This window comes from Panthera uncia, chromosome D2 (genome assembly GCF_023721935.1).
Source record: "Panthera uncia isolate 11264 chromosome D2, Puncia_PCG_1.0, whole genome shotgun sequence".
NCBI lineage: Eukaryota > Metazoa > Chordata > Mammalia > Carnivora > Felidae > Panthera > Panthera uncia.
In genome coordinates, this window is record NC_064818.1 from 11,537,167 (window position 1) to 11,545,121 (window position 7,955).

General features: G+C 39.6%; 1 protein-coding gene and 1 non-coding gene across 4 annotated transcripts in view; one reads left to right on the forward strand and one right to left on the reverse strand.

Moving 5' to 3' along the window:
- The window catches only part of MTR (5-methyltetrahydrofolate-homocysteine methyltransferase), a 132,456-nt gene that overhangs the window by 107,017 nt on the left and 17,484 nt on the right, over positions 1-7,955 (reverse strand). The window lies entirely within an intron of this gene.
- LOC125933558 (U6 spliceosomal RNA) lies at positions 4,004-4,110 on the forward strand. Its single transcript, XR_007460990.1, has one exon. It is a non-coding gene; the product is annotated as a U6 spliceosomal RNA (small nuclear RNA).

Consider the following 7,955-nt stretch of genomic DNA (forward strand, 5'->3'; position numbering starts at 1 on the left):
AAATCCATAAGGAGGCCTTAATATGATACATGAGACCAATGGACTTAACAATGATATATACAGAACATTCCACCCAAAAGCAGAAAACAGGTTCTTCTCAAGTATACATGGAACATCCTCTAGAACACATGTCAGGCTACAAAATGAGTCTCAAAAAATTGAAGACTGAAATCGTGTCAAGCATCTTTTCCAACCACAATGATACAAAACTAGAAATCAATTACAGGAAGAAAACTGGAAAAACTACAAATATGTGAAGATTAAACATGTTACTGAACTATTGTGTCATAGAAGAAATCAAAGGAGAAATTAAAAAGCTACACAGAGACAAATGAAAAGAGAAATATGACACACCAACATCTCTGGGATGCAGCTAAAGCAGTTGTAAGAGGAAAGTTCAGAGCAACAGAGGTCAACCTCAAAAAAACAAGAGAAATCTCAAATGAGTAATTTAACTTTACACCAGAGGAACTAGAATAAGAATAATCGAAGCCCAAAGTTAGCAAAAGGAAGGGAATAATAAAGTTCAGAGTAAAAATAAATGAAATAGAGGCTAAAAAGACAAATAGAAAAGATGAATGGAACGAAGAGCTGGTTTGTTGTTTTTTTTTTAATTTTTTTTTTTTCAACGTTTTTTATTTATTTTTGGGACAGAGAGAGACAGAGCATGAACGGGGGAGGGGCAGAGAGAGAGGGAGACACAGAATCCGAAACAGGCTCCAGGCTCCGAGCCATCAGCCCAGAGCCTGACGCGGGGCTCGAACTCACGGACCGCGAGATCGTGACCTGGCTGAAGTCGGACGCTTAACCGACTGCGCCACCCAGGCGCCCCTCGAAGAGCTGGTTTTTTAAAAAGATAAATGCAATTGACAAAACTTTAGCTAAACTCCCTAAGAAAAAAGGAGAAGACTCAAATAAATCAGAAGTGAGAGCAGAGAAGTTACGAGTGATAACAAAGAAATACAAAAAAGTCATAAGAGACTATTATGAACAATTATATGCCAGTAAATTGAACCTACAAGAAATGGATAAATTCCCAGAAACTTACAATCTTCCAAGACTGAATCACGAAGGAATAGAAGATCTCAACAGACCAATTATTGTACTAGTTTGGAGACTGAAGCATAAAAGTCCAGGACCAGAAGTCCTCACTAGTAAATTCTACCAAATATCCAAAGAAGATTTAATATCTATCCTTTTCAAACTCTTCCAAAAAATTGAAGAGAAGGAAATGCTTCTAAACTTACTTTACGAGGTATTACCCTGATACCCAAAACCAGGCAAGGACACACCCAAAAAAGAAAATGACAGGCCAATATCCCTGATGAACAAAGATGCAAAAATCCTTAACAAAATATTAGCAAACAGAATTCAGCACTACATTAAAAGGATCACACACCACGATCAAGTGGGATTTATCCCTGGGATGCAAGGATGGTCTAACATCTGCAAGTCAGCCAATGGAATATACCACATGCACAGAATGAAAAATAAAAATCCTATGATCTCAACAGATAAAGCAACTGACAAAATTCAACATCCACTGATGATAAAAACTCTCAACAAAGTGAGTACAGAGGGAACATACCTCAACATTATAAAAACCATATACAGCAAACCTATAGCTAACGGCATTCTCAACGGTGAAAAGCTAAAGCTTTTCCTTAAGATCAGGAACAAGACAAGGACGCCCACTCTCTCCACTTCTATTCAACACAGTATCAGAAGTCTTAGCCACAGCAATAGGCAAAAAGAAATAAAAAGCATCCAAATTGGAAAGAAGTAAAACTCACTATTTGCAGATGATAGGATACTATATGTAGAAAACTCTAAGGACTCCCCCCAAAAAACTGCTGGAATAAATTAATTAAGTAAAGTTGCAGGATACAAAATTAATATAAAAAATATGTTGCATTTACACTAAAACTATTGGAAAGAGAAATTAAGAAAACCATCCCACACATTATCAAAAAATAAAATACCTAGGAATAAATTTAACCAAGAGGGTGAAAGAACTGTACATTGAAAACTATAAGATGCTGATGAAAAAAACTGAAGATGACACAAAGAAATGGAAAAATATCCATGCTCATGAAATGAAAGAATATTGTTAAAATGTCCACAGTACCGAAAGCAATCTACAGATTCAGGGCAATCCCTATCAACATTCCAATGGCATTCATCATAGAACTAACGAATAATTCTAAAATTGGTATGGAGCCACCAAAGACCCTCAGAAGTCAAAGCAATCTTGAGAAAGAAATACGAACCCAGAGATATCACATGCCCTGATTTCAAATTATACTACAAACTTAGAGTAATCAAAACAGTATGGTGTTGGCATAGAAACAAATCAATGGAAAAAATCAATGGAAAAAAATAAACCCATGCATACATGGTCAATTAATTTACAACAAAAGGGGCAAGAATAAGCACTTGGGAAAGGACAGTCTCTTCTTTTTTTTTTTTTTTAACATAATTTACTGTCAAATTGGTTTCCATACAACACTCAGTGCTCATCCCAGCAGGTGCCCTCCTCCATGCCCATCACCCACTTTCCCCTCTCCCCCACCCCCCAACAACCCTCAGTTTGTTCTCAGTATCCAAGAGAAGAACAGTCTCTTCAATATATTGTGTTGGGAAAACTGGACAGCCACAAGCAAAAGAATGACCTTGAACCACTTTCTTATACCATACACAAAAATCAATCAAAATGGATTAAAGACTTGCATGTAAGGGGTGTCTGGGTGGCTCAGTTAGTTATTTAAGCATCCCACTCTCAATTTTGGCTCAGGTCATGATCTCATGGTTTGTGAGATTGAGCTCCGCATCAGGCTCTGTGCTGACAGTGCAAAGCCTGTTTGGGATTCTCTCTCTCCTCTCTCTCTCTCTGTCCTTCCCCTGCTCACACACACTCTCTATCTCTCAAAATAAATAAAATAAACATAAAAAACAAAAAGACTTGCATGTAAGACCTGAAACCATAAAACTCCTGAAAGAAAACACAGGCAGTAAGCTCCTTGACATCAAACTTAGTGGTGTTTTGTTTTGTTGTTTATTTTTTCACTATATGAAGTTTATTGTCAAATTGGTTTACATACAACACCCAGTGCTCATCCCAAAAGGTGCCCTCCTCAATACCCATCACCCATCCTCCCCTCCCTCCCACCCCCCATCAACCCTCGGTTTGTTCTCAGTTTTTAAGAGTCTCTTATGCTTTGGCTCTCTTCCACTCTAACCTCTTTTTTTTTTTTTTTTCCCTTCTCCTCCCCCAGGGGTTTCTGTTAAGTTTCTCAGGATCCACATAAGAGTGAAACCATATGGTATCTGTCTTTCTCTGTATGGCTTATTTCACTTAGCATAACACTCTCCAGTTCCATCCATGTTGCTACAAAGGGCCATATTTCATTCTTTCTCATTGCCACGTAGTACTCCATTGTGTCAAAAACACACTCAGATATCACCTCATGCCAGTCAGAGTGGCCAAAATGAACAAATCAGGAGACTATAGATGCTGGCGAGGATGTGGAGAAACGGGAACCCTCTTACACTGTTGGTGGGAATGCAAATTGGTGCAGCCACTCTGGAAAACAGTGTGGAGGTTCCTCAAAAAATTAAGAATACATCTACCCTATGACCCAACAATAGCACTGCTAGGAATTTACCCAAGGGATACAGGAGTACTGATGCATAGGGGCACTTGTACCCCAATGTTTATAGCAGCACTCTCAACAACAGCCAAATTATGGAAAGAGCCTAAATGTCCATCAACTGATGAATGAATAAAGAAATTGTGGTTTATATACACAATGGAGTACTTAGCAGTGTTTTTTGTTTGTTTGTTTGTTTTTGGATCAGATTGAAAAGTCAAGGGAAACAAAAAAAGAAAGTAAACAATTGAGACTACATTGGACTGTAAAGCTTCCGCACAGTGAAGGAAACCATCAACACAACAAAAAGGCACCTACAGAACGGGAGAAGGTACCTGTAAATCGTATACCTGGTGCTCACTTTGGCAGCACATATACTAAAACTGGAATGATACAGAGAACATTAGCATGGCCCCTGAGCAAGGATAATGAGCAAATTATCTATCTGATAAGGGGTTAATATCCAAAATATATAAAGAACTCATACAACTCAATAATACAACGAAAGACATCCAATTAGAAGATGGGAAAATCTGAATACTTTTCCAAAGAAGACATCCAGATAACCAACAGACACATGAAAAGATGCTCAACACGACTGACTCATCATCAGGGAAATACGAATCAAACCCACAAATAGATACCACCTCACACCAATCAGAATGGACAATATCAAAAAGACAAGAGATAACAAGTGTTGTCAAGGATGTGGAGAAAGGGGAACCCTTGTGCACTGTTGGTGGGAATATAAACTGGTTCAGCCACTGTGGAAAACAGCATGGAAGTTCCTCAAAAAGTTAAAACTAGAGCTACCCTATGATCCAGCAGTTCTACTACCAGGTATCTATCCAAAGAAAATAAAAACTCTCATTCAAAAAAAATGTATGTATCCCTATGTTCATTGCAACATTATTTACTATTGCCAAGATATGAAAACAACTAAAGTGTCCGTCAATGGATGAATGGATAGATGTCACACACACACACACACACACACACACACACACACACACGAATATTATTCAGCCATAAAAAAGAATGAAATCTTGCCATTTGTAGCAATGTGGATGGATCTTGGGGGTATCATGCTAAGTGAAATAAGTCAGAGAAAGACAATTATTACATGATTTGGCTTACACACAGAATTTAAAAAACAAACCAAACAAAAACCCAGACTCACAAATGCAGAGAACAGACTGATAGTTGCCAAAAGGGAGGGGCTTGGGAGGGGTGGGGAGTGACTTGGGTGCAGGAGATCAAAGAGCACAAACTTCCAGCTATAAAAGAATAAGTCACTGGGATGGAAATGCAAGGCTTGGGGAATACGGTCGGTAGTATCGTGTCAACTTCGCATGGTGGATTTACTGTGGTGATCGTTTTACAACGTACACAAATGTCAAACCACTATGTTATCCACCTGAAACTAATATAATATCTTAAGTCAACTGTACCTCAAAAAAAAAAAAAAAAGATTGCTAGGTCCTACGCACGGCTAAGTCACAACCCTTGAACACATCTATTCAGTTTTCCCAGTTTACCAGCTCTACCTGGAACACTCTTAATCTATTTTTAATCTTAAGCTACGTCATCCACACTCAACACCAGGTAATAAACTAAAAGGTTTTACATCACCACATTATCATTAGAAAGGACCCCAGCCTGGGGCGCCTGGGTGGCTCAGTCAGTTAAATGTCCAAATTTTGATTTTGGCTCAGGTCATGTTCTCCTGATCATGAGATCAAGCCCCTCGTTGGGCTCTGCACTGGGCATGGAGTCTGCTTAGGATTCTCTCTCCTCTCTCTCTCTCTCTCTCTCTCTGCCCCTCCACCACTGTGCACTCTCTCTCTCAAAACAAATAAATAAACTTTAAAAAATAAATAAATAAAAAGAAAGGACCTTGGACTTTTTCTAAACTTCATTCCAATCCCAACTCCTCTCTTCAGTAGTTAGGTGGCTCCAGTTCCTCATTTGCTGCATGAGAAAGTTATGCCGAACTAGCAATCTGGGTCCCAGTAATGTTAAAATAAAATAAGATACATGAAAACGTTTCAGAAAAATAGTCTTTATATTGCTATTTGCTCATTCTGATACTTCCATATGCCTCTGCCAGGCCAACTCTGACCCAGGCTTTAAAAATTAGTTTCAGAGGCGCCTGGGTGGCTCAGTCGGTTAAGCATCTGACTTCGGCTCAGGTCATGATCTCCCGGCTCGTGAGTTTGAGCCCTACGTCGGGCTCTGTGCTGACAGCTCAGAGCCTGGAGCCTCTTCAGATTCTGTGTCTTTCTCTCTCTCTCTGCCCCTCCCCTGCTCACACTCTGTCTCTCTCTGTCTCTCAAAAATAAAAAACATTAAAAAATTAAAAAATAAATAAAAATAAAAATGAGTTCCAACGTCACCTTCTCTACAAAGCCATCCTTGAATCCCACGAGAACACCATCACTCCAACCCATGCAAGACTTTTGTTCATACTTTTGTAGAGCAGTTGACATTTTATATTTTCATTTATTTACGAATTTCTCCTACTGTAGGCTGTTTCACATTTGCCTGTATTCAGGGGCACAGGGTTTCCATTAATGCTCGATGAATTAATAATAATAGTAATAATGATACAAAGACACTGTCCCACTGTACTTTGTTAACACATGTACAGTTTGTGATGACCAAAATCAGCAAGCAACGGTTTCTTAAAGTCACCTTGTTACATACTATCTGCTTATATACACACAGGTATAGGTATGTGTATTTTAAAAATTCTCATAGATTTGTCAACCAGCCTCCTCAATACTGAGATCAACTCTTAGTCCTGAACCAGAAAGCAAACTGCTGGGTACCACTCAGAGTTCCAAACCCAGAACAATACAAACGGGATCTGATAAAACTCTCCAATTCCTGGGCTGCTTTCTATCTGTCCATCCGCCCCTTCGGTCCGTACGATTCATAACAAATTGGAGACCAGATCTATTCTGTGAGTGGGCTATAGATGGACGTTGAAGACACAGAAAGAATTATAGGATAACAACGGAAAAAAAAAAAAGTAACCGCTGAGTGGGTCGAAAGTCAGAATTAACTGCATGTTTGCTGAAGGAAGACAAATATGTATTTTCAAAACTCCATAAAAATATCCTCCTTGGATTTCTGCAGGTGAGGCAGGGGCAGGGAGAACGCCCTCTAAGGGTGTCCTCTGAGAACGGTCAGCAGAACAAAGACCAAGAAGACACCTGGGCCAACTTGTAGGGGTTTCACCTACGTATCGAGGGATGCGACCAGATCATGATTAAGAGTAAAGGAGATGGGGAAAAGAGCAATAGAATAATACTCAAAAATATCTGAGGAAACACAGGGGCACTTGGGTGGCTTGCTGGCTGAGCGTCCGACTTCTGCTCAGGTCATGATCTCACGGTTTGCGAGTTTGAGCCCTGCGTCGGGCTCTGTGCTGACAGCTCAGAGCTTGCTTCGATTCTCTGTTTGCCTCTCTCTCTGCCCCTCCCCTGCTCGCTCGCTCCCTCAAAAATATATGAACATTTAAAAAAAAAGGTTTTTAAATATTTAAGGAAAGACAAAAAAATTCAAAAGTAAACTAGGTAAAGTTTGTCTTCAGAGACCCCTACATTTTCCTATCCTTCAGTTTTTCGGTTGAACATTTACTGCATCCATTCTACACACCAAGGACTCTATTAAGCGTTAGAGATGTGCAGATGATTAAGAGATTGCTCTGGAAAAGCTCATGAGCTGTTCAATCAATCACAGTCAAGTTCGATACAGTTACTTTCTTAACTATCAGTCCCAATCAACTGTATAACAATGCACTCTAAATTAATAGCAGCTTTTAAGAAATCACACTGCCACATTAACTCAACTGTAAGACGTGTCATGAAATTAGAAACATTAAAACGTGAATAAAACAACAAGAAAATAATTGATGAAATGTGGAAGCACAGTCGCTAAGAGCTGCTCCTATCCCTAGATCACCTACTGACTTACAGCCTCTGAGTCTCTGTTCCAGTCTCATTAAAATGGGGACACAAACAGCAGTGCCTGCCTCCAGGTGGTGCTGCTAGAATTAAAAGAAATAACTCACAGAAAGCACTTAAAACAGAAAACTCTCAATAAATGTCTATTATTATTATTTTTATGGCAGAGACGATAATAAAAGTAAACAGAGTGCTCTGAAAACATCAACCTGAGCTAATCAGAGAGGGAAAGTTCCCTGAAGAGGACTCTGGAGATGATTCGTAAAGGCTAACAAGGAGTCAGCAGAGTGGGGGGGGGGGGGGGGGGGGGGGGGGGGGGGGGGGGGGGGGGGGG